The sequence below is a fragment of the Amblyomma maculatum genome, chromosome 10 (genome assembly GCF_055883805.1).
Source record: "Amblyomma maculatum isolate TAMU_Amacu chromosome 10, ASM5588380v1, whole genome shotgun sequence".
NCBI lineage: Eukaryota > Metazoa > Arthropoda > Arachnida > Ixodida > Ixodidae > Amblyomma > Amblyomma maculatum.
The window spans coordinates 39,085,163-39,110,342 of NC_139353.1; the positions used below are offsets into that span (position 1 = coordinate 39,085,163).

General features: G+C 43.1%; 1 long non-coding RNA gene across 1 annotated transcript; it reads left to right on the forward strand.

Moving 5' to 3' along the window:
* Positions 1-11,607: 11,607 nt before the first annotated feature.
* On the forward strand, positions 11,608-22,607 carry LOC146176215 (uncharacterized). The gene is made up of 7 exons (XR_014701170.1): positions 11,608-11,812; positions 14,617-14,829; positions 18,959-19,022; positions 20,708-20,761; positions 21,163-21,216; positions 21,998-22,187; positions 22,427-22,607. It is a non-coding gene; the product is annotated as an uncharacterized LOC146176215 (long non-coding RNA).
* The last annotated feature ends 2,573 nt before the right edge of the window (positions 22,608-25,180 follow it).

The window sequence follows — 25,180 nt, forward strand, 5'->3', positions numbered from 1 at the left end:
ATGTGCAAAACTTATCAGAGACATTCTACAATGCCTGTACAATGGACGATGTGTGTTTACATCTGTCTTGATTATAGAAAGCTACGAAAGAAGCATGAAAAAGAATTCACTTGAGGCCTTGATATTTGCAATTATCTGAGTTGCTAATTATTCATGTCACCCTTTGGCGCGTATCTGGTAAGAACATACATTGAAAATGCATTGTAATTACACATTGGACACTTTATCTTTAATTAAGTTAGTGAATGTTACAATTGATGCCTTATAACTCTGAAAGGTGGCTACGTGATGGGATTTGATTGACTTGATGTCTACCCTCATCTGCTGTAGGTCACAATCAGTGCAAAAGGCGCTACTTCTTGGAAGCAGGCATTTCTTTAAATCTGCCACATACCTTAAATTCAGCATCATTTAAAAAGTTCACGGGACTTTAGCTGTACCAGGCCTCCTTCCGAAAGCCGTAAATGTAGTACATCTTTGGCTGCAGTAATGTTGACCGTTTTGTACCGCCAGAAATAACAATGCGTTTTTTTTTTTGCACACATTCGCTGTTTGTTGTTGAACTGCATGATTGTGCCAGTGTAAAAGAAATAGCGATAACATTTATAGCTGGCGTTATGCACCAATTCTTAACCAGCAATGAAAGCTTAAATGTGAGGTACTCGCTGAAATGAGCATACACTTGTTCCAGCGCCTATCCTGACGAGTATGTTTTATCAGAGGACCCAACAAGCCGGGTAAAAACAGTATATCATGTACGCACAATTTGCTCACAGAATCGATAAAACTCGCCACGATTCTCTCCAGGTGGCCCTAAGAAGAAACGTTTGATGCCAACGAGAGCTAATATGACGCAATAGCACCGATCACGCGACTTCCTCATTGTGTCTGACACGTATCCACCCTTTCTGTCCTCGATGCTTGCTCAGTTATTGGTCATACCCGGGGGCTTCTCAATAGCCCATCGCTATGGTCCGCCTCCCCGACCACGCGCGTCGACTCTTGCCTCTCTCCGCTCGTCAAGCACGCGCAAAAGGGAGTGCACCGCCAGAGAAGGGAACAAGCATCTGCACGCTCCGATGACTAACGGCGCGCAAACAATGGCATGTGTACCGGTGGAGCGTGCCTGCCTTTGTGTGCGTGTGGCTATAGAGTAAGCAATATCAATATCTCTCGTATAGCATACCTTGTCACAAAATCATAGCCCCGGGAGGTTAGGCAGATCCATCCAGTTTTCGTTGGCTTTCTCTGCTTTTCATAAGAAGCTAAGGAATGGATGCTTGCTAGGCTCTACTTAACAGCCGCTGATCGGGTTTAAGTGTGTTTTCCACGGTAAATGACAACTCTTGCCTTGTGCACGCCAGGAAACATACGGTGTCACGACATCGTCATTATTTGACGTCTATGAGCAATCACGAGCTGTAGATACATTTTATCGGACACAGTCGAGGTCACTGGTAGGATGCCTCAAACCCTAGATATCAATGTGAGGTCCAGCCGAAAGCGCTACTGCTGTCGCTCAATATGCTTCTTGTAGACAATTTACTTTGCCCCAATACAATCGTACTGAAAAACCGACAGTTCTACGTGGCAATAACCTCACAAAATCTCATCTAATCGCACAGACTCTCATACGGTTCACATCATTATCATAAAATATTGTACATAATTTTTGATAATGTACAAGAAGCAATGATACCTTATGCGATTATATGCGACTGGTATGTGATTTCTTATGTGAATTGAGTGAGATTGTGTGAAAAAATGTGAGGTTATTGCCTCATATAATTTTTTCAGTAGGGAAGTCACAGAAATTATGACGGACACTTAAGTGGCGCCTTTAAGGGTACAACGCGATTAAAAGGCTCTACCAGTCCACATATAGAGCTCCGCTTTCACCAAGTCGTATGAACATGCCTGCGTGGCCTAGAGGAAACGCGTGTGCAAGTGTCCTGGCACGCGAATTGTGATATCACGTCCTCCCGTACGAAAGGAGAGACCACAGTTGGCAGCTAATACTACGTTCTGTCAGTGCGTGGCCATGTCGGCTGCCAGCTGCCGTCTGCTAGATAAACGTGCTCGCAAATTTTTCGCCGATGACGCCGATTCCAGATTTTAGATGAACGGGACTCCAGGGGCTTTAAAGGGCCTCTGATCATGGTATGACATTTTAAACAAACAAGCCCAAACCTCCTCCTTCTCCTCCTCCTCCTCCTCCTCCCAAAACTTCGATCAGCTGTCAGAAATAGTCTTTGTAAAATAATGCAGTGATTCCAGCGCCGGAACACAGCAATCATACAAATGCAAACACTCTCATGCTCCCCTTCGAAAGCCAGTTTCCCTACACTCCACTCTGGTAGCTGATCCTGGATTGTGACGTCAATACCCAGGACTTGTCGAGGACGGCATCCACTGGTGGATCTTTTTTGACTTACTGGTATAGGGTGGGCGGAGACCACTAATTGTGTGAGCCGCTCGCTGAGCGCTTCTCTCTCTCGCCCGTTTTGCTGTCGCGTACGCAGCGTCTCTGCTCCGAGGTCGTTCTGAGTGCTGCGCCGTTCATAAAGCCTTCCTACACACACTATGCCTAACCCAAACGCGGAGGAGGAAGGAAGGGGGAAATTGATTTGCGGAGGCATGGCGGAGGCTAGACGGTCAGGCAGGAGAGGAAAAGCCCTCTGCGAGGGTACGGGAGGAGAGAAACACCGCCGAATCGATTGATTACGGTGACGGCAACTGCGCTACTAACTTGTCTTTTCGAGAAACGTTTGATTTGCCTTCCAGGAGTAAAGTCCCACGCGGCAATGCTTCCGGGGAATGCTATATTAACTGTCCTTTATTTTTATTTAACGGCATGCCACCAGACACACGAAGTACGCCATGTCCAGTGTAGTGACACTTATGTAAGCTCGGTTTTATAACGATCGCAAGGTGGGCGTTCTGCGGGCCAACACACCTTGAAAGTAATCCCCACCTCAGCATCAACATTATAGCAATAAGTGGTTAACAAGATAGGAAAGGCGCAGTATCTTTCACACTTATTTATATGGGCTACCGAACCTGGACATAAAGAAAGGGGGGAAGATTGAAATGAAAGTGGATAGAGGATAGGAATGTCATTGCTACCAGGATTGCCGGTAAAGCCAAAACAATTAAGTGACAGGCACTTCAACTACATTAAGGGTTGAAAGATTCAAGCGTGACTCAGACGGTTCGTATCCCTGCATTTTAAGCCATCTGATCAGCGTCACCTTTGCTATCGTAACAAGGTTACGGTGCAAGTCGTATATGATAAAACTTTATGCCTAAATGGCGGCGGGAACTTCCGTTTTCTCGTTACGACCCATTTTATTGTCTGCGCTCTGCATCCCATGCAGTGTTGGCCGCTAAGATGCAGATGCTGTTTTATTTCTCCGCCCGTGACCCCTCTCCCCGACTTTTCATGTAAGCGTCTCTATTTCGCCGCATTTACAACCACTACTCATAAATCTCCGTAGTTCCTACCAAAATAATTACAAGGACAAAACCAGGGCCGGCTTGCACGATAAAGTCCGAGCTAAGTCCAGACTTAAATGGTGTCTTTAGAAAGACCAAGCTTATTTAAGACGGCTCGTGTTCCGAACGTCGAACGCTTCGGGCTCATGTTCACCAGAGTGGCTTCCCAGAACGGCCTCAGCAACCTATTGGGGCATTTTTCCTCGTAACACAACCTTAAGCCACAAAAAGCAATGACACGGATTTTACACAACGCAAAATTGACGGAATGTGTACATCTTACAGCAGGGACAGTGCCAGCGCATCCCTGTATTTCCCTAATTTCTCTACTTAGACACCTGGCGTCCTTGTGTCTTTACCAAGACAGCACTAGAGTCGTAATCATAGAAGCGACTTATTCAAGTCAGGACTGAAGCCCAGTCTTGACTCCAGTCTTAAGCGGCCATTCTACTGGCCTATTCTTTAGACTCCAGTTAAGTCTGGACTTAGCTAAGACAGTCCTAAGATTGTTTTGTGCAAGCGGGACCAGCTCCGCTGTGATGCCGAACCCAGAGAGAGATGACTGGCGCGTAGTCTTGTTATTACTTAGACATCGGTGATTGTTATAGGCAGTAATAGAGAAATGATGGGCGACATCATCTTTACGTCGTTGATTTCAGTCGTTAAGTCCTCACAATCGAAAAAAGGGGCTGTAGAATGTATTTCCTGTTCAGGGGACGTAACGACTCACATTCGTCTTTATGGGCGAGATGACGATAAATTCCACTGTATTGGTGATAAGGGAAGCTCCCAACACCAACTCTACTAACACAGGGATTGGACCTGCAACCTTTAGCAGCGTTGCACTGTTGATTGCCGTTTTGATGAAACCTCAGGCTCCCGTCCCTTCTTTTTCACGGGGGTCGTTTCACCTCGTCGTGTAAAAGTTGAAATAGGAGTTAATGAGAAAAGCATGATCGTGTCGAAGATTTCGGTTGCGTCTGAAAGAAATACTCAATTCACTCATGTAGCTCTGCGTCCATAACACAGCCTGAGACTTCCGGGTTCTTACTGCCTCCAGCTCAAAATTTACAATCACTTTGCTTGTAATCTGTTGCGCTATGCTCCCAGCCCGTCTCACGACAACTGGACTAGGACGCAGGCGTCACTTTACTGTGTGGTCCCCGTGCAGTGCGCATTATTGCTCCCTGCATGCTCTTGGGTCGTTATTACTAGAGCACGAATAACCGTCTTGTACCAGCGCCAAAAGGTGGAGGGTGAGGGCTCCTGGCTATTCGTTACTCATTTCCGGTGAGATACAATTATTCCATAGCTTGAAATGAATACGGGAATGGGTAATATCTAGCACTGGCTGGAAAGTTTTCCGGAAAGTACAGCCATAGTCAAGTGAATAACTGTAAGAGGCCAGGTATAATGGACGCCCTAAAAAGCACCGGCGAACGGAGTGCGTTTGGTACGATTTGGAGCACAAATACTTTCCTGGAGTGAGAGACAAGAACTATAAACACAAACGAATTTACTCTTCTGGGAGCTATCACCTGTGGCTACTGGGTGTAACGTGTTTTTATGGTGGATCGCACGTTACCATCACTGGGTCGCTGGGGGCACCGATTGCCGAATATGCCCTCTGCATATGTAGTCAGTTCCTACATTTGTTCAATAAACTACTCATGGAGATAATGACCATGCTCAGAGGTTTTATATATCCGGTTTGAAGATATTTTTAACGCGGGACTTTATACTGAACTTTAGCGGGGCAGTGTGGCATTATATCGTACGTTACTGGTATTTGAAATCGTAATTCAGCGTTCTCTCAAAACTAAAAACAAAATGAAGTAATAAACAATGTGCGTGCCTACTGAAAAAGACCCATATGATTTTCATATAGGCCACATATGAATTCTTATAGGCCACATATGAATTCATATAGGCCACATATCGATTCATATGGGGTCAAATTCACACCATATGGGGCATATAGGACTAGGCGCAGTTTATATGGGCAAGTGATATGAGGCCATATGTGCCCCATATTGTGCCGATATCCATATGCATTGCAGGACATATAGATCATATGGGCACTGGGCATATGGGTGCAGAGTTCATATGGGTGCCCATATATCAACCAAACTTGGATTGTCAATGGCTCATTTTTCTTATTATGTTGAAAATGTACATCACCTGGGCATCCATATGTAAACAACACAGTACCTTTAACTATGCCAAGGTGTCGAAATCACTCAAAATTATCAAATTAGTGTTTGGTTTTCCCAAGAATGGAAGCTTACAGGAAAGCATTAATGAGATGTGCTCCTCGCGAGGAGTTTACGCCAACCGGATACATTTCAAGGTAAGCAAATAAAATTTCACCCCTTTTGATGGCTTTAGCTTATGTGCCACAAAATTCAACACACAACAAAAACATTTTGTAAATTTAAAAAGTTCGCTCAACAGCAAGGAGTTGATACGGCTCCGTTCGGACAATGTGACAAGAAGTTAGATGCAATTTGTCCTTATTTTCGTTTTATTTTTTTTTTAAGTTTTTCTTTTTGAATTCCTTCGCATTTTTTTGGAATCTTTTCTTTACTTCTTCTTATTGTAACCATACGTTTTTTGTGATGCATTCTTCTTCTTCGAACATATATACTACACAGTGATGGTACAATTTATCACTCCCCACCAGGGCGCTGCTACATAAAGAAAAAGTGAAGCAATTAATAATAAAGTATATAGTTACAGGCGTGATTGCTTAATCGTACAATACTAAAATGCATTCTTGAATAGAGGGTGCTTTTGGATGCTTGACAATGGCCAAAAGTAGTTATATTCTGCTTATGTGCATGGAACAAATAAATGGCTTGAAGGAAGCTGCTTATTTGATGTAATAAAGTATGTCATTGCACTTTATGTGCCATTATCACAAACATATACATAACAAAATTTCAATAATCCAATTCCTTTCTTAGATCAAGATAAATATTCGGCTTCCACAACGACACGTAATCATTAAAAGCAGAAAAAAGAAAGATCAGCCTCCCCCCTCCCCCCTCCCAAATTTTTTCGTGTTGTCATGCACCGCCAGCTTGTCCCTCTCCCATCGCCTTCATCCCCTGCATACCACGCTGCTTCCTTCGTTTTGCCTATTTATTTTTTTCGTTCGAGGTCGGCACCCATGCTGGAGCTGCTTAATGGTTAAAGCCCTCCCCAGCGCTCTCCCCTCGCTCGCATCCGATGCTCTCTAAACTTGAAACTTCTGGTGGTGGTAGTGGTTTATTTATTTATTTTTTTAATTCCCAGAAACGCGATGTTTGGGAGACGGCTCGACTTCTGCACCGGTGACGAAGGGCTTGTTGAGAAGAGGCAAGGAGGGACGAATACAGGAAAAGGGAAGTGGGTTTAAAGGGGTAGGAAGGGGGGGGGGGGGGAGAGGTTTAAAAGCCTATTTTAGTCAAGGGGTCGGCAGGTACAGGCAGGTACAGGTGTGCGGTAGCAATGGTGCTAGCTGGGGTCATTTTTATTTTTCCTCTGCTTTGTGGCTAGCTCATACAGTTCAAGTGGTTTGGGGTCATCTAACTGAAGAAGGCGTTTTTTCCGATCTCGGTCTCCGGGACGGAGGGCTTTTGGAAGTTTTTTTTTTTTTTTTTCAGAGCATGGAATGTTTGGCTATATGGTAGGTGTCGCGCGTTCTTATAGGAAATTCCTTACATACCATTTTTATGTTGGCGGATTTTTTCTCTTTATGTACTTGTATTCCCATATTGCAGTCAAAGCGCAGTATAGAATGTATACTGCTTAAAACACCTAGGTCGTGAAGCCGCGAACATTCGCATTATAAACGCGTATCGCACTTATTTTTTGGCCTTATGGCTCACGCCAGATGGGTAACTTCCCTTTCGAGAACATCTCATTAATTAGTGAGCGAAAAGCAGCACACTAAGTCTGCTCAGCGCTTGATTATTGTTTCAGCATATCGTACGCCGCGCTACTGCGAAAATTACCGCAACCGCCGCAGCACGGAACGATAAGCACTGCACGGGCCTGAATTTCCGGCTGGGCGCGGCCTCAGCCCATCGTTTGAAGCCCGAACCCAGCCCGAGCCCATGGCTCCAAGCCCAGGTCCATGCTAACATGTACTTCCGAGACTCGGCCCGGCATAGGCACTGCAAAGTCAGCCTGCGCGGGCTCCTTAAAAGACTGTACTACCAAGGCTCTTAATTGGGCTAGTTGGGTGCCATAGGTTCGGATGTAGAGGATAGTGCACGAGGAACTGTACACCTACTTTCTGTATGCGTGTTTCCTGTGCACGAGACACTATGTTGGAAGGGAGCTAGTTGCAATAAACTTACCAATAAAAATGTATGTGTTAAGAGCCATGAGTAACTATCTCTGTTATCTAAATTGCTGAATTAGCGATTGTAGATATATGCTGTGCACGATTTTGTTTCCTTCGGTCATGACTACACTTCATTTGTAATTGCTTAGTTTACTACTATGTACGCACTTTTGATGTAACCAACCCACTCCCATCTATGTCTCGAATAGAACTGTTAAGGTTATAAGTAAATAATATTGCTTAAATATGGTACATAATAACATATCAAGATGGGATAACAATCTGACAAATATTCTCAGCATAGAAGGGCATTTAAAGTACCGACAGAAGCAAATGCTTGGTCAAGAAATTTTTGCATGCCCTTTTATTGAATGATATTGTGCTCGATGTGTATGTTTAAGATCTATGGATTAAAGGCATTTTAAATATATATCCTTAATAGAAATTAGATATTGGGGCAAGTTATTTGCTTAATTAAACACAGATACGTACTGCCCAAGGCAACTATGCCACAGCAACCTGTGTGAGTAGGTGGTCGCCCTTCATCTCAACAATGACGAAAAGCAAAACGCTTGTTTTGTGCATATATACGTGTTTGAAAACCGCAGAGCCATAAAGCAGTGCGCTCTTATCCAATGGCGTTTATCGCAGCGTAGAGATGTTTTTCTTTTTTGAGGAGGGATAGGGGGTGAAGGAAAGCGAAGCAAAGCAAAGGCTATCTTTGTACTGACGCACCAGTTGCTGCCTGCTGAGCAGTCGATTAAAGGTCCTTCTCCGGCGAAGGTTTCAAATGTCCAGTCTTAAACACAATATCGAGAAGATTAAAGAGAGTCTGCTTGATCCGACAGAGTGCGCCCATTGGTTGCTGAGCGGTATTGTGTGCTTTAGCAGGCGCGTGCTCATGCAAAGGAGCCATGTTTGTTGCAGCGCTTCATAAGACCTGCACAGTATAGTAAAGCGCACTGCAGGTTTTTCGCTTTGTCAACTTTTTCGCTGTGCCGTTGTACGCCGCCGGGCGTGTTTGTCTGAAGTTACTTTAACAAACCACTAAGTGCCGCTGATTAAACTAAGTCTACAAATGAGCTTTCTCTCATTCTACGTTAACAAATGCACTAGTATAGGGTTTATTCATAAACCACTTGGACGATTCTAGTGCTCTTGTTCATATGTTTCCGAAAGAATAAGCCGTACACAGCCTAGCCTCTGCCCTGCCTGGATCCGTGCGCTTCTACTTCAATCCCGGACCCGGCCCAGACCCGCAACTTCAAGCCCGAGCCCAGCCCGGGCCCGGCCAAAAAGCAAAAATCACCCCCCCCCCCCCCCCCCCCCCCCCACACACACACACATTTTTCGTGTTGTGCAGGTGCCGCCAGCTTGTCCCTCTTCCATCGCCTTCAACCCCTACATGCATACGATGCTGCTTCCTTCCTGTTGCCTGTTTTTTTTTTTTTTTTTTCTCTCGCGTTCGAGGTCATTTCCTTTGCTGCAGCTGCTTAATTGTTAAAGCCCTCCCCACCACTTTCCCCTCGCTCGCATCTGCTCTCTAAACTTGAGACTTCTCCAACCATCACTTCATAAATTCCTACTGCTCGACTCCGGCGCGGGTGACGCAGGGTTTGTTGAGAAGAAGCAAGGAGGGACGAATAAAGGAGAAGAGAGCGAGTGGGGTTTAAAGGGGTAGGAAGGGGAGGTGGGGGAGGGAGATTTAAAAGCCTATATTGAGTCAAGGTGCCGGCAGGTTCAGGTGTGCGGTAGCAGCTGTGCTCGCTGGGGTCATTTTTTTTTTTTTTCCTCCGTTGTGGCTAGCTCGTACGGTTCACGTGGTTCGGGGTCTTCTAACTGAAGAAGTCGCTTTTTTCCGATACTTGTTTTTTTTTTTTTTTTTCTTGTCGGAGTCTTCGGAGTGTTCGGTTATGGTGTTGCTACTTAAGAAATTCCTTATATACCATTTTTACGTTGCCGCATATTTTTTAGGCACTTGTTTGCCAGTTTGCAGTCGAGGACTAGTATACATGTAGTGTAGACCGCTTATAACGTAGGTCGCGGGACCTCGAACGCTGCACTGAAAGCGGTACCGCACTTTTTGACCTGAAGCTACACACGCATCTCAATAATAAATGAACAAAAAGCACCGCACTAAGTCCTCTGAACACAGATTAGTTTCAGCATACCGCACGCAGCGCGCGACCACGTAAATTACCGAGACCGCCGCGCGCGGAACTGTGTATGCGCTAACGCATGCTCAGTTTCGGTAAGGCGGTGGTGCTAACTTTAGCAGCCACAAACGCAGTGGGCTAAAGCATCCTTGTCTCTTTGAATTCAAACAAATAATATGAGGAGTCTCGGAACAAGACCTTTTAGTTGGAACACAAGCTGTGCGGTGAGGGTGATAGAGGAGTCCTCATTTAGTGTTTAGTGCACTGTTGTGCGCCCCCCCCCCCCCCCCCCAACGACATGGTACCTCCTTCACAATCAGCGGTTACGTTATAAGTGGTATCCACTGTATTTTGTAAACAATGGCTTGAGGTCTTTCTCTAGATGGTCTTTGGGAACATATAACCGGCTACACAATGTTTGCTTGTTACCCCTTTCTTTTTTTTTTTTTTTTTTTCAGCATATGGGGCGGCGGCACCATCATTATCGTTACCCATGAAAGTTTGCTCTGCCGCCCCATAAATATTGCCCCAAACTTTTGAACTGAATCACGTTCACTCTAGAGCTTTTAGCCTAACCGCTATTTTCGGCTGCTTTTACCGGCTCCCACACGCGGCAGCTTCGTTTGCAGCGGAATTCCACATTATGCTTCATGCTATAAACCTCATCATTCTGTACACCTTCATTTTATTCGATGACTTTAACTTTCCTTCGATATCATGGAATAAAAGTCCTTGCCTCACATTCGGTTTATCTCAACTCGTCACCTCCTAGGCTTGACGAAAGGAGGAAGCTGATCAGACATAGCCTCTCTTCAGTTTTTTTTTTTTCCTACTTGACGGCAATGCAATTATTTGGGAAAACTCGTATCATCGGTATTTGCAGATACATATGCACAAAACATAACGGAATGTCCTATTGACAGACTCTCCGTCTTGTACTTGTTCAACTGTACATTTTTGTTTTTTGTTTTGCAGACCTATGCTACGATATGATGCATTCTTTTTGTCGTATTGTTGTACCAACCTCCACTGCAGCATGGACACTCTTAATAATTCGTGAATGAAATAACTGGATTTATTTTATTTGAGCTTGGAAGTAGGCCAGCGCCGTATCATTTCCAATGCCATGAAAAGAATTGCAAATTTGCGATCCAAGGGATTTATTTTGCATCTTAATGACTGTCTCCTCGAGAGCACCCAGTGGGCTTCTCCCCCACCGTTTGTATATATGGCAATTAAAGTTGCTACCATCACCATGTTTCGTTTCCTCGCGTCTCCCGGGTTAGAAAAAACTTGTCCAAGCTCTCCGCTTTTTGTTTTCCTCCCTCACTTTTTCGCCGCGTTCTGTCAATCTCTCCACATCTATAAACTTGCTGCGCTTTCTCGTTTTTCCTCCTCCTCCGCTGCTCCGCAGTCACCGTGCTCTGTCCACATAGCTCCCGCCGAAACGAGTTATCGCTCTCCGTTAGGAAAAAACTCCGCTCTCCGCCTTCTTTTCTTCACTCTCGCCTATCCGCCGCATTCTTAAATTCTCTCTCCGATCTGCTTCTTCTTTTCTCCTCCTCCGCGGCTTGCTCCCGCCGAAACGACTTTTCTTGGTGTAGTGTTACTGCTGCTGGCGCGCGTCCCACGCAGTGTGCTTCGCCGGTGCCTCTGCTGCTTGTGTTGTGAGAGAAGGGAGGACAGCATAGCGGATGTCTTCTCAATCAAAGATTTTAACCCGGTCACATGCGCTGACTCTGCTAAATGCAAGAGAATCTACTGGAAGGAGACGTTCAACGGTGAGGAACAAGAATCCTACCCCCCGGCGACGTTCTGCTTCTTGGATGTAAGTCTGCATGTGTTACAAGTATATTGCAATACTTTTTGTCTCGATCGTACTATTACTGCCTGCTGATGTAGATTCTGTGTAAGTTTGCGGCTCATATTATTGTTCGGCATGAGGTGATGGAGGCGTTGAATAGATTTTGATCGGTGTCGGCCCGCCGTCAACGCTGTGTGTACGGTCAAACACAACCACGCATACGCACCAAAGTACTTACCAATAACGGAAACCTAATAAGCATGCTCAGAGTAATTGCCTCATCCCCCCCTCCTACCCCCTAACCCTTCTTGAATAAGGGAATAACGGACAGCGAGTACGCATACTCACAGTAATTGCCGCATTCCCCGCCCTTTTATTGGAGCATTCCTGCGTGTGCGCATTCGCGCACTGGCATGAGCGGACTTTTCTTGAGGGCTTGAATAGTGTCTGATAAAAGAACATGCTCAGTGTACTATGCAACTGCTTGCATGTAATTATTTGGCTTGCAGCACTCCGCTGCACTGTGCGTGCGCGGCATATTATAATCGGCGCATATTTTGCAATGTGGAAGTCGCATACAGTTTGACGTGCTGATGGCCGTGGAAACATATTTAGACATTTTTGCTGTTCCGGACAGTGACACGAGCCGCGTGCGTCTTCTCGCAAGCAAATGTTTACGCTGCACGGGCGGCGGAGCTTGCCGACTAGAAGTGCGGCCAGCTAGTTTAACTGCTCATTATTTATACTCACATTATCTGACGCTGACCACTGAAAACGTAATAGAATGTGTACATACATTCAATATTCAATTGCAAAGTGCTGTGTAACGTGTCCTTTAGTTAGCAATAAGTTTAGCTCCCATAAATTTCTCTCCCTGCATGCCACATAGGCTAGCACAATTAGCAGACAAATGACAAAAAGGGACCTGCATCTGTTGCGCATTTATTTGTTGCCATTAAAATTTATCCAACCGTGGTCACTTTCAGTGTGGTCGTCTTCTACAGCATGTCATCAATATTAAGTAAAGAGAGGCTTTTAGAAAATACAGATATCTTACAGGATGGACGAATGAGGACAATATGTATGTGGGAAAGCAGGAACAGTATTTAGCTGAAAGGGAAGAGACATGTCGGAGTAATGAAGTATAGAGCAACATGAAAATACAATGGGTAAGAGGTGCTGAGAGGTATCAGAAAAGGAGTATTGGCACCAGGGATCACTTTCGGAAGTGGAGAGTTGTTCCTAAAGTCGGACCAGCGCTGCTAGAAATAAACCACTGATGCGGCAGTACAGGGTGACATAAAGCGGAGATCATTGAAAGCTTGAGAAGCATAGAATAAATGCTGATAAGAAGGATGGGTATGGAGAATGGGCAAAACCGACGGGCAACGAAGGTATTAACTAAATATTTGTATAGGAAGAGTGCAGACTTGCAGTGGAGGAAGAGAACTAGAAAGCTGGCCAGTAAGTGTACAGGATTCCAGAAAAGTATATATTGAGCATATTCAATCAATGGTCAAAAATGTAAGGGGAGAGTAATGTAAACTTAATGGGGAAAAAAGGCAATTGTTGGGATATATAGAGAGCTTGCACTTGGGCCTCAGTGGCTGCCATTTCAGCATGCAGGCAGAGTGTAACACGTCAGGAGGCATGGCACAAGCGTCTAATCAACTTATTGGTCCCTAGCTGCTTCATCCTGCACAATCGAAGCTGCTGTAGTACTTCAATGCTTCTGGCTTACAACAGTGTGATTCAGTGGGTATGTGTGTAATCGGTGTGCACCAGAAAAGAGCACATGTTTCTAAAAAGTTGGACTATTACTATATTGACACTTGCGTATCACTGCATAGACTCTGACGTGGTGCAGTTTTTTTTACTTGAGAAAAATTCAAAGCCTATACCTAGATCCGTTGCGTGAGCAGGCTTGCTAGCAGTCAATGCACCATTCTCAAAAGGTAACATATACCGAGGCTCTTCAAGCAGTTAGCTTGAAATTTCAATCTTGTTCTGCTTGTAAGTGATGGGCTATATAATTTGAACTAACGGAATCACTACACCTGTAACTTTTTCACCAAAGCTGGATTTTCGGTCGTGCACATTTGCAGCACTGATTGCAATAGCAAAATGTCTCTTGATCACCATGCCACTTGTACTGTGGATGCATGTCTTTCCTTTCTCCACAGTTTCATATCTGAAATAAAGCAACTTGAGTTCTTCATTACAGTGGTGGCCCATTATTGTAAAGGCGCAGACCAGCATGCACCCAGTGCACATGCTAGAAATGCATTGCGCTGTTAGGTGATTTTGATATTTAGGCATAGCTTCATGCGTTGCTTCATGTCTTTGCAGTCTTGTTGCACTTTTGTTAGCTACTGCAGGAATGCGAAAAAAAGATCCCCTTGAGCAGTGTCTCTCAGGGCCTTTTTTGCAAGTAGTTTGCAAATGCAATGCAATTCTTCTATAGAAAAATAGATCCTATTGAAATGTCACATCAGTGCATGGGCGATGGCAGGACGTTGTCTTTTTTTTTATCTTATGGAGCCAAACTTGCTCATCCCAGTAGGGTGGGGGGGTGCATTTGCCCAGGCGTCATGCTGGCAGAAGCACTGATGCCATGAGCCAGTACTTCTGCCAGCCAGATCAAGATCTTGGATTACTATAGGTTCTGAGATAACACATGTAGGTTTTTGTGTTGGGTGCAAAAATGTTTGTGGCGATTATTTGATAAAGTAAGTTGGTGAATTTTGCCTGAAGGCTTTTATTTGCTCAGAAGCTGCATGAATGCTTGAAGATGGTACTTGCTAATCTATACTTTCTGTATTCTGAAGGTGAAACGCAGTAAAAAAAAAGAAACTGCTCCTTCTCGGACAAGACTCCCATGGCCTGAAAGCTCGGGTGATGAGCTTATTGAGAGATGGTTGCTAAGGAAGGAGCAAGAAAATAGCAAGTCCCTGCGAAGAAAGGTCACAAAGCTGGAGGAGAAGCTGAAATGGTTGAAGATCAACATAGCCACCTCCAGGATTTGCCGCACAAGAAATTTGGCAAGTTATAAACACTTTTCTTTTGAAAATTAAGCGAAATGATTTGTTTTTAAGTTTTAAATGCAGCAATGTAAGCACAGAATTATAAGCATTCCGTTTGATATGTGCTCCGTAACATGCTGTAATAGCCTGTCATTTCCTAACCATTAATGTTAATGTCGTGTTATATTTCGGACAGGCCAAAATACTATTTGTGCTTGGAATCTTGTTTCAAACTTTGTTGTCATTTTGTCTGTAGTAAGCAATGTTTTCTAACAAAAATGTCAGAAATCGACAAAACTGTATAGTTACACCGGAAGACACCAGAGACAGTCGCCGCTGGGCACCATCTGTGTTCACCGAGTACGTGCAGTGAGGGACCTTGAGTGTAGCCAGCAACTTTGGTGAATCAGTGACATATTAGCTGTGGGAATAAGTTGTCTATTGGCATCATCGCAGTCAGTTATTACTGTACTTGGTTGAAAAAATCCACTGTGCTAAAAAACACCACGACTATACACTCTAAACATAGATCATACCTTATAAGCACAACTCTCGCATAACATAAAGAATGTCGCCCATTGTTATGAGATTACAGTAGTTTGTTCTGCACCCTTCAAATTGTCCAGATTTGCCTGTGTACAGCAAAAAATTGATTTGTCCCAGAGTATTGGCCCATTTCAGTTTAGTATTAGGCACAGATCATGGCACGTCCCCTGCATGTGCGGTTGTGTATGAGTTCCATTTATCTTACAGTAAGGTGTATGTTGGCCAGATGGGCCGATGTATAAATGTATGTCTGAAGGAGCATTTGGAGGCCATATCGTCCGACACTTACTCGCACGTGGCTGTGCATTGCAGGAAATGCAACGAAGAAAAAAATAAGAATGGTAATAAAGATAGACAAGGCTGCTATCCGCAGTTCTCACCACAAACTAGCATTTTTTTCCATCATCGAGATAGGCTAACATGAGAACTTAAGGAGGCCTACTGTATCAGGAAAAAAGGTGATAGATGCATCACCCAGCCTTTGTCTCCCTTGCTTTATACCTAGATAAAACTTTATTAATAATAATTTTTGTTATTATTTTATTAGATAATTTTTATACCTACATAAAACTTAAAACGTAATATTTTCTTTTACTATCTGGCAGTTCTGCGCAGGTGCATCTGTTTGTTTCTCTGTATATATATCTCGTCTGTTTGTTCAAATAACTGTAGTTGTGAGTCTGCGCTTGTCCTGTTTTTTAAGCATTTAGACATCTCTTTTAGTGCAGTGGATTTTTTCAACCATGTCTATATACCAACTCGCCCAACTTTCTACCTTATTACTGTACTTGTATTCACCTTGCAGCTGTTCTAGGCAATATGATTTCTTATTGTAGGCATCAATTTACTTGTGTTCCTGCAGCATATAAACTGTTGTGTCACACAGCCTAAAGCCTAAGCCTCTGGTTTGTTCATCCAGCACAAGAGGTGCCGGCGGCACCCAAGATCACTTTGCACATTTGGAGCGAACACAGATGATGCCAAGCAGTGGCGCTGTCTCTGTTGTCTTATGGTGTAAATGTAGATGTTGATGTCACTAGACGGGCCGTATTGCAAGAGAGAGTATGAATATCTAAATAGTACTAGGTACTGTTAAAGAATATGTGCTGCATTGAAAATTATGTACTCTTACGTCACGCTTCGAAACTACAACTGTCATTGTGTACTAAAAATGCACTCTTTAGTTGTATTTCATATCTTTTTGTACAGAAATTTGTGACAGTTGTGTGTACAGAATGGGATAGAATGTAGCACTGGATAAAGGTGGGGGCTAAGGATGCTGAAGCACAGAACCTTATCTCCGAGGATGTAAGAAGGGAGCCCGAACCACATAGTACTGAATGTTGAGCGACAGGTATGAAGAGAGAAAATCAGAATGAAGAGATGGGGCCCCCACATGATCTTACTTTGTTTAGCTTTTGCTTTTGTCAGACTTTGTCGAGCTGCAAAAACAGAAATTCCCCTTCACTCGGGAGGTCTCTTTCTAAAAATAATGCATCACTCTCGTGCCAATCACAGTAATCACACCTTGTTTTTTTTTTTTTTTTAGTTTGGTGTAGGTAAAATGAAATGGGGTCTTTACAGAAGTATAATATGGAAGTGATAGGAGGGACTTCCAAATTGGGGGGGGGGGGGGGGGGGGGGAGGTTGCATGCACTCTAGCCTAGGGCCCTTATTTCTGTTAATCCGGCTCTGAGAATGTTGCAAGTTGTGATGGCTGAAGATGCATCACAGTGAAATTTGCATGGCCTGCTGATCCACCTTTCAATTTTGAAACGTGAAACTGAAACAATTGCAAAAATCACTGAATTTGTGCAATCAGCACTATTAAAACTAATGCTGGATATGTTGCTGGGTTAGTTAGTAGTTGTCGAGTATTATGGTATTGCAGTGCTGGCAGATGGGGACAAAAGGACGAGATACACTTACACAACTGCGCTGAACTTTCAACATGATTTTGGATCCTTTGATTTGCGCTTTAAATTTGACAGAAGGGCATCAACATGCAAACGCACCTACAAAGCAAATATGATAATCTCAGTAGCCACATGTTTCTTTTTTCATGAAAAATCTGGAAGAAAAGGCTAGGGCACAAAACCACAAAAAATGCTAACGGGGCCGAAGCCCGAAGTGAAGGCAGCTTTTTATGCAAAAACTCGCAAGTGGCAAGTTAGCCACATTACCAGTTGTCATGTGGTTGTGGCATTTTTAAAGAGGCGACCACTTTCCAGTTTAGAATTCCCAATGGCATTATAGGTTTTCTCCTTTTAAATCAATGACTGTGGCGAAATTTGTCCAATCGCACCTTGTCACAGTCAGTGCTGCAATTAAAACACCGTTTTTTTAATTTTTAGTTTCCTTTATATTTTTACTTTTGTTCCTGATGCAGTGTATTTTTAAACATTTAGTGTTTCCTGCAAGATATTACATGAAATGAAGAGCTAGAGCAGCAATTGTTGAATGAATCTGAGAAAGTAGGAACCTGGGTGCAAGCAAAAAAAATGAAGACAAGGTAGATGCTTAGGCATGCTGGTTAGACATCGGTGCAGTGCATTTACGCCCAGGTGTCTGTGTCTCCTCTCGTCCTCGTCGTGAATGCGCTGCACCGATAATAAAAAAGCATCAAGTTAGGTCAGATGAACTCGTTGATGAAGAGAAAGTTTATACATGCTATCGGTAAACTGCAGCTCACTGGCAAAGGGAAAACAAACATGCCCATGTCTACTACTCAAGACCTCGAGCTTCTGGCACGCACACTGACTTATCTTTGCAGGGAATAGATGTGATCGAGCTTGTCTACAAAGCAAAGGAAGTGACATTTTACAGCAGGTTTCAGTCTGTGTTCTCACTGAAGCAATACTGCATAAAAATAAAAGCAAGTAACAAGCACATTGCCCCTGACAAAGCAGTTGAATGCTAGGACTTGTTCCACAGCATAATGCTGTGGTGCTGTAAATGTGACTCATAAATTACTTTAAGGACATTGCCTGCTCAGCTGAAGTGATGGCCATGCATAGATGGTCTGGGCTCTGGCTTCCTGAACTAAGCAGACTGCAGTTGCAAGTGAAACCATCATGTACCATTTTGGTTTCAACTATGTGTACACAATGCTTTCAACCAATTTTTATTCAGCTGTCAAAATGACTCCTCTTCAGAGTATCAATGAAAATAGACGAATGCTCCCTGTGTTGAATTCTGTGTGCCTGCACTGCACTCTTTTAGTGTTTCTTCTAACATCCAGATATGAACTTTGTGCCATAATTGCAGTATAGTAGCTGCAAACATGACAAAGAAAGCTTGTGAGATCACTGGGCTGTGCCAGCTTTGCTGTAAAATTGATGCTGATAAGAAGTCCATATCACCATTCTTTGTCAATCTGCTATCACTTTCCATAGACAGTGCCAAACTTTGAAGCATTAAAACAGTTTTGCTGATCAGAACATTCTATCACTAATAGGTCTTCAGAGTGGGACTTGCAGTGCATTACTTCCTTCAGTGCTTCTGCTATACAAGCTTTCCAAGCAACTTGAGCTAAGATTTCAAAAAGGTTATTTGCCCTTACCTGATTATATTTACTTAACTCCTACATTATTCCCTGCAGCCCCCAAGTGAGATATGCAAGGTTTTATAACAACTTCAGAAAACATCTAATTGTTTCTTGCATGGTAAGCCTCACAAACTTCTTTTTTTTTGCATTTTAAAGCCTATAAAATTTGAAAGAAAAGGTCACTTGATTGGGCGCTTAAGCTTTGCTATTATGCAGCTGTCGAGAATATGTAATGAGTGGGCAAGGTTGGCAGCAGTACAACTGTAGGCATGGCGACGCAACAGTGTTGTATATATTTGGATCTCTAGCCTGTGTCACGTGAAGGTGCAAATGCATGCTGCAATCACTGACCATTGCTGACTGCAAAACAAAGTAAAGAGCCTTTTCATTCTCCTTTGGAATGCTCAGTTAGGAACATTCATTGTGAAATTGTGCATAAAAAGCAGGAATCCCAGTCAGTCACTGCATGCTTGAGAGCAGCACAGCAGCTTGGCATAAGCATCTGGTCACGTGGCTTTTGTTTCTCATATTCTGTGAATTTTAGAATGCAAGAAAATACAGCATGAGAAATATAATATAGGAAACAATTTAATGATTGTTTTCCACTGGCACTATACAAGTTTGCATATCCCACTCTGGCTCTGCAGCAGATATTTACAACTTTCAGTAATTAAGATTATGTAATAAGTCAGTTAATGGGGAATTAAAAATTAGCCTAAGTTACAGTAGTCTATGTCAACATGAAACATCCAGTACAGTTGTCTCTGAAGTGCCTTTCAATTTTAAATCTTGGCTGTAGTTGTGCATGTTATGCATACCCATTGCTCAACGACTACTATAGTTAGCCATATTGCCACTGTGCATCTGCATGGCTTTTAAAACTGTTAGTGAGCATGAAGGCTGACAACAGTATAAGAGATGAGTTGGAATCTGATGGAAGCATTCCAGATGGTCTATTCCAGTGTTTTTCAAATGGGGGTCTGCGAAAATATTTTGAGGGTCTGCAAACACACATCTCCCCCCAAAAAGAATGTTTATGCAATAAATCTTTGCTCTGGCCTGGCAAAACAGCTTTGCAGGGTTAAAAGCATGGAGGTTCAAAGCCAACTAGTTTCTCAAAGGCAAAGACACAGGAGAGGAGTGTGGAAATTGAGTCTGCATATGAAAGAGGGAGAGAGAGCTTTTGTTGATGCAGGCATCAGTTAAACTCGAGCTCTTGCTGCACTGCTAGATGGGGCTGCAGGCAAAACATTTGGGGTGGGAGAGTGAGCAGCGCAGTGTTGGAAGGAGTTCAGTCCTTTCCAGCAGCATGCATACTGACATGCTGCCTCTGTCTATGTCCTCTGCATCTGTGGCCCACTGGCGTATCAAGTGCACATTTTTAGAGGTCACTTTAGTATGGACCCTATCCCAGATTGATCTCTTGGAACTGCAGCAACAGCAGTCTTCACAAGAATCCCTACCCCCTCTACAGTCAACTTTCAGTGGTTTACAAGAGGTCCCCAACCCATCCATTGCTGATAACCACTGATCTATTCATTAAGCTGTTTGCTACTTATACAGATCCCTTCCGTTTCTAGCTCTTCAGGAAACAGTGTGAACAATGGACTGAAAATATGCAAACAAAAGAGTAGTAAGGATGGCTTTTCTTTATGGCTGTAGAAATCATATAGCTAACCTTATCCATATCAAAAGGATTATCTTTTTTGTTTATCTTTCATGTCTACTGTGGCCCATCTATAAATAAACATGTGTGAATTCAGATTTCAGTTTGTTGTTTCACTGCTTTTCTATTCCTTGTAGGTGTTGAATGCACCTGGTGACAAGGTACCTGTACCGGCAACAGCAAACTGCCAGGTAGGGGAATTGCATATGCTTTCAACTCCTATGCTTGCACAACTATCTAGACAGAAATACGTTGAGACAAAGTCATAACACCCAGATTAACTTATAACTCTTTTTAATGTGCACTGCTTCACTTTGTTTCATGTTTCTTACTATGCCATCCCACTTAAAAACTGGAAAGGATTGGCCAAGAAATCTATGTGTTCATTCATTCATGTTTTTACTATTGCTTACACATCAGAGTTGTAAGGGTGGCTTTTCTTCGTGGCTATAGACAACACATAGCTAACATCAAAACCAAGAGCAATATGTTTTTTTGTTCATTTTACCTTTCTACTGTGGCCCATCTTTAAACATGTGTGACTTCGGATTTCAGTTTGGTACGTGTTTCACTGCTTTTCCTTTCCTTGTAGGTTTCGAATATGCCTGGGGACCAGGTACCTGTACTGGCAACAGTAAATGACCAGGTAGGGGAATTGCATATGTTTACCACTCTTATACTTGTCCAACTGTGCAGACAGAAATACGTAAGGAGGTGACCATAACACCCAGAAAAACTCCTTTTAACATTTGTTTTGTGTTTCTTGCTATGCCATCTCACTTAAATACTGGGAAAGAAAGGTCAAGAAGTCTATGTATTCATTCATGTTTTTACTGTTGCTTACTGCCTACTGCCACTCGTAACAAGGAAAGCATAGAGGGTTATTTATTTTGTTTATTAATATCGAAAATAATGAGTCATTTGATACTACAAATGTACAAGTTTGTGTTTTCTACGGTCTGCAATTTCTTCCGAAATCTTTGTGGTTTTTACTGAACTGTTCAAAGGCAATTTTCTTTAAAGTTGCTATCATGTAACACCTCTTTGAATTTTCTAGTCTAATGAAAAGTGAACTTATGTTTTCACACTCAAATTTTTTGTAGACAATCTGTGAACAAAGGTTTTTATCAGGCACCAAAAAGTGCCAGTAGAGTGATTTTTTTTAACTGAAGATTAATCTGTTTTACATCTTTTTTCAAAATACATTAAATTGGTGAACAATACAAAGCTTAATCAAATTGTCATAACATGTATAACTTAGAAAAATATTTATAACTGCCTCATGACTGGTAAATATCCTTGAAGATATATTAAAGGAAATTGCCTTTCGCTTAAGGGTTCTTTTGAAGTGTATATTTTATCCTTTATTGTTCATATTTTATTTTTGCATGCATGCGGAGGGTAATGCTTTTCTCTGTTCCATGCAGGTTCAGAGATGGCAGTGGCTCCTGACGCGGCCCAAGGATTCTCTGTTTTGCAAAGAACCAGTGAAGGCTGCCTGTGTCAGAGCTCAAAAACAGGAGTGTGATAGGGGCCCCGTGTCACTGCTTTCCAAACACTAGTCCATTCAGCCTTCAAAAAAAGCCCTGACCCCTCATAAATTGGCAGCTGTAACAAGTGAGTGTTTGAATCTTGATCTAATTATCTTTTTTTCAGTCATGTTCATGCTCTTTTACATAAACAAAGCTCAACATCCTTCACATTTGTGGAGAATTCATGTTTTCAATTCCATTTCTTTTATATTACTGTGAATTGTTTTGGTGTTTCTTGACTGATTTTAATAATTTATTTTTACAATGATATAAAATTGACCATTTCTTCTCTTTGGACTTTTTTCTCATTTGTTTGCTTTCCAGATGGATTTGTCGCATATATTAGAAGGAATGCTAGTGATCAGCTGCCTCCAAGCAAGTGCATGCAGAAACTAAAGATATATTGCAGAAATGCTGAAAGACGAACAGATGAAAAATGCAAGCTTGCAACTTCATATGTCATATGTATATCAGAAGCCAAATAAATAATACCGAAAATTTCAGTCATTACCAGCCTTCTCTTATTGTATAATGTAGGACACCTGCTCAAATGTCACCACCTGAAAAGAAATTATATGGCGTGGATTTCACATCACCCATCCAGCCCAAATCACCTATAATGCCCGTATTGCCCATAATGCCCGTATTGCCCATATTGCCCATATCACCCATAATTCCCTTATGCCCATATCACACATATCGCCCATATGCCCATATCACACATATCGCCCATATGCCCATATCACACATATCGCCCATATGCCCATATTGCACATATCACCCATACTCCCCATATGTCCCATATGACACATATCCCCCATATCCAATAATACCGTATGCTCAAAATTCATATGGGATATTTTCAGTAGGCGCGATTTGTCCAACAGACGTCTCTTTAACACAACAACCAGTGTTATTGCTTCGATCACGTCAGTGTCCAACAGCAAGATGAGCTGTTCTGCCCTCGTCTTGTTTGTGAAAAAAGTCCACCCCCACCATCTTACATATAGGCACATTGGAATGGTAGCGACCATTACAGACTCTGCAATATAATTTCATCGTGAAAGTGTCGTAGTGATTGGCGTGCCCAATTTACATCGCTTTACAATTCTTTTCATTTTTCTTTCTTTGACGATGTGGGTGTGCTTTAGGCTAGAGTAGATCTTGATTATTAAACTGTATATCAGGAAGCAATACATGAGGCGCATTTGAGTAGCATTTGATATCAAAGATAGGCGCTATTCAGCGTGTATGACTGGGTTCGACGGACACACTAGGCGGTGTTACTCTACCATAAGCAAGGAAGGAAGGTGTCTGGCAGCCCTCAAGAAGCAGGTTTTTGTGCCATCATATATACATCGGCGGGTTGTGGGAAGCTCGGATTGTTGCCGCAGTGGATGTCCCAACCTTTTTTTTTAACTAGCACTGATTGCATTGCAATATTTTATCATCGACATTTTTGCCAGTTTAGAAACCCCTATCAACAAGCTACTCCTCCGCCCTTTTGGTTGTTTACCCAATGAGGCCATCATTAAACAAGCTAGCTCTACGGACGACAAGATTGTTGTACATAAGCGTTATAACCTGATGGCACGCATTGCGATCCCAGACTTTTTTTAATCGAAACTGTTGACAATTTCGAAATATTTTAGCGACAATTTACCCATGCGCCGTTTTAGGCTGTTCACCAGGTGGTGCAATTTTAATAACCAAAATAGGTTTCCATTTTCAAGATTCTTCTACTTAAACGTCATCGCCGATTTAGAAAGCTTTTGCCGCACATTCTGATCATTCCCCGTTTTGAAGTTGTTCATCCGCAATGATTAGCAATAATATTGCACCGTATGTTCTTGCATCGATTGAGCTGTCCTTTTGCCGTATATCATTAAACCCTGCCGCCATCTGTCAACTAGGCCTGTCCACTTGATTTAGCAATCGCCTCCACTTATTTCTTTCTCTACTTTTTTTTTTCGAGGGACTCGAATCACAGATTTAATTATTCCCTGGCGACCCGGTTGCACGCATGAATTGGGGAACCCTTCCGCTCTGACCAGACCCGTGTCAGATATGCAAATTTCTGAAACCGTAAAACTCGTCGCCGCCCGCAGCCCAATGTTAGGAGCAGAACTCATCGACGTCTCCCGTCGCCTGACACACGGTGAGCACAAGGGAGAATCTCAGGCAGCGGCGACGCTTTCCCTCAATTGGCGGCCAAGATGGTTATCGCTGGAGTCCCTCGATGTTTTACGGGAAGCATGGGGTTGCTTCCCGTTAAGGCAGCTGGGCGAGAAACGACAGGCAGAACAGCAAAAATTTCAATAAAAATTTGACGTGAAACGAATGCCAGCAATGAGTTGGGCGCTGTCGTGCGCTTCCACGAGCATGGAACAGAGCACGCGCATCCACTCTCAGGCTAATTTGAATATATTGCCCCCCGACTGAAACATGCCACGCTGGCGGCTAGACGGCGATGCTTTGGGGAAGGGCCGTTCCAAAAGATTGTTTCCGGTGCCTGAATTTGGTCTGCCGAAATACGACTGCCGTATCTGGAGTTCGAATCGTTTCGGCAAACCCCCCTTTCGGTTGTTTACAATCCTGCCTCGCAAGACACAGGGATGACACTTTGTGCATAGCTAATAGAATGGGGAATAAAGAAAGGGAAGGTCGTGGGGAAAAGTGGATAGTCGCTCGTGCACTCCGAACGCAGTGAACTATGCGATAAGGTACATAGTATATATACAAGTGCCCCGGGTGAATTCTGGACGCTTGCAGGGTCTGCATGCTTGTATTTTTTAAATAGATGCTGCGTTGCAGATACTTCATATATTACATGTTCAAAAGAGCGAAAAGTTTAAAAATATGGTTTGATTATTTTCTCAAATCAGCTCTAGCTTACGTTACTGAATCACTGTTAAATATAGAGTGAGTGAGTGAGTGAGTGAGTGAGTGAGTGAGTGAGTGAGTGAGTGAGTGAGTGAGTGAGTATACGGACGCGTATCGAACCAGCTGAAAATTTAAGATGACTGTGTTACAAAGGGGTAGAACGAGAGAGAGAAGATGGCTGGACAGTATTAAAGA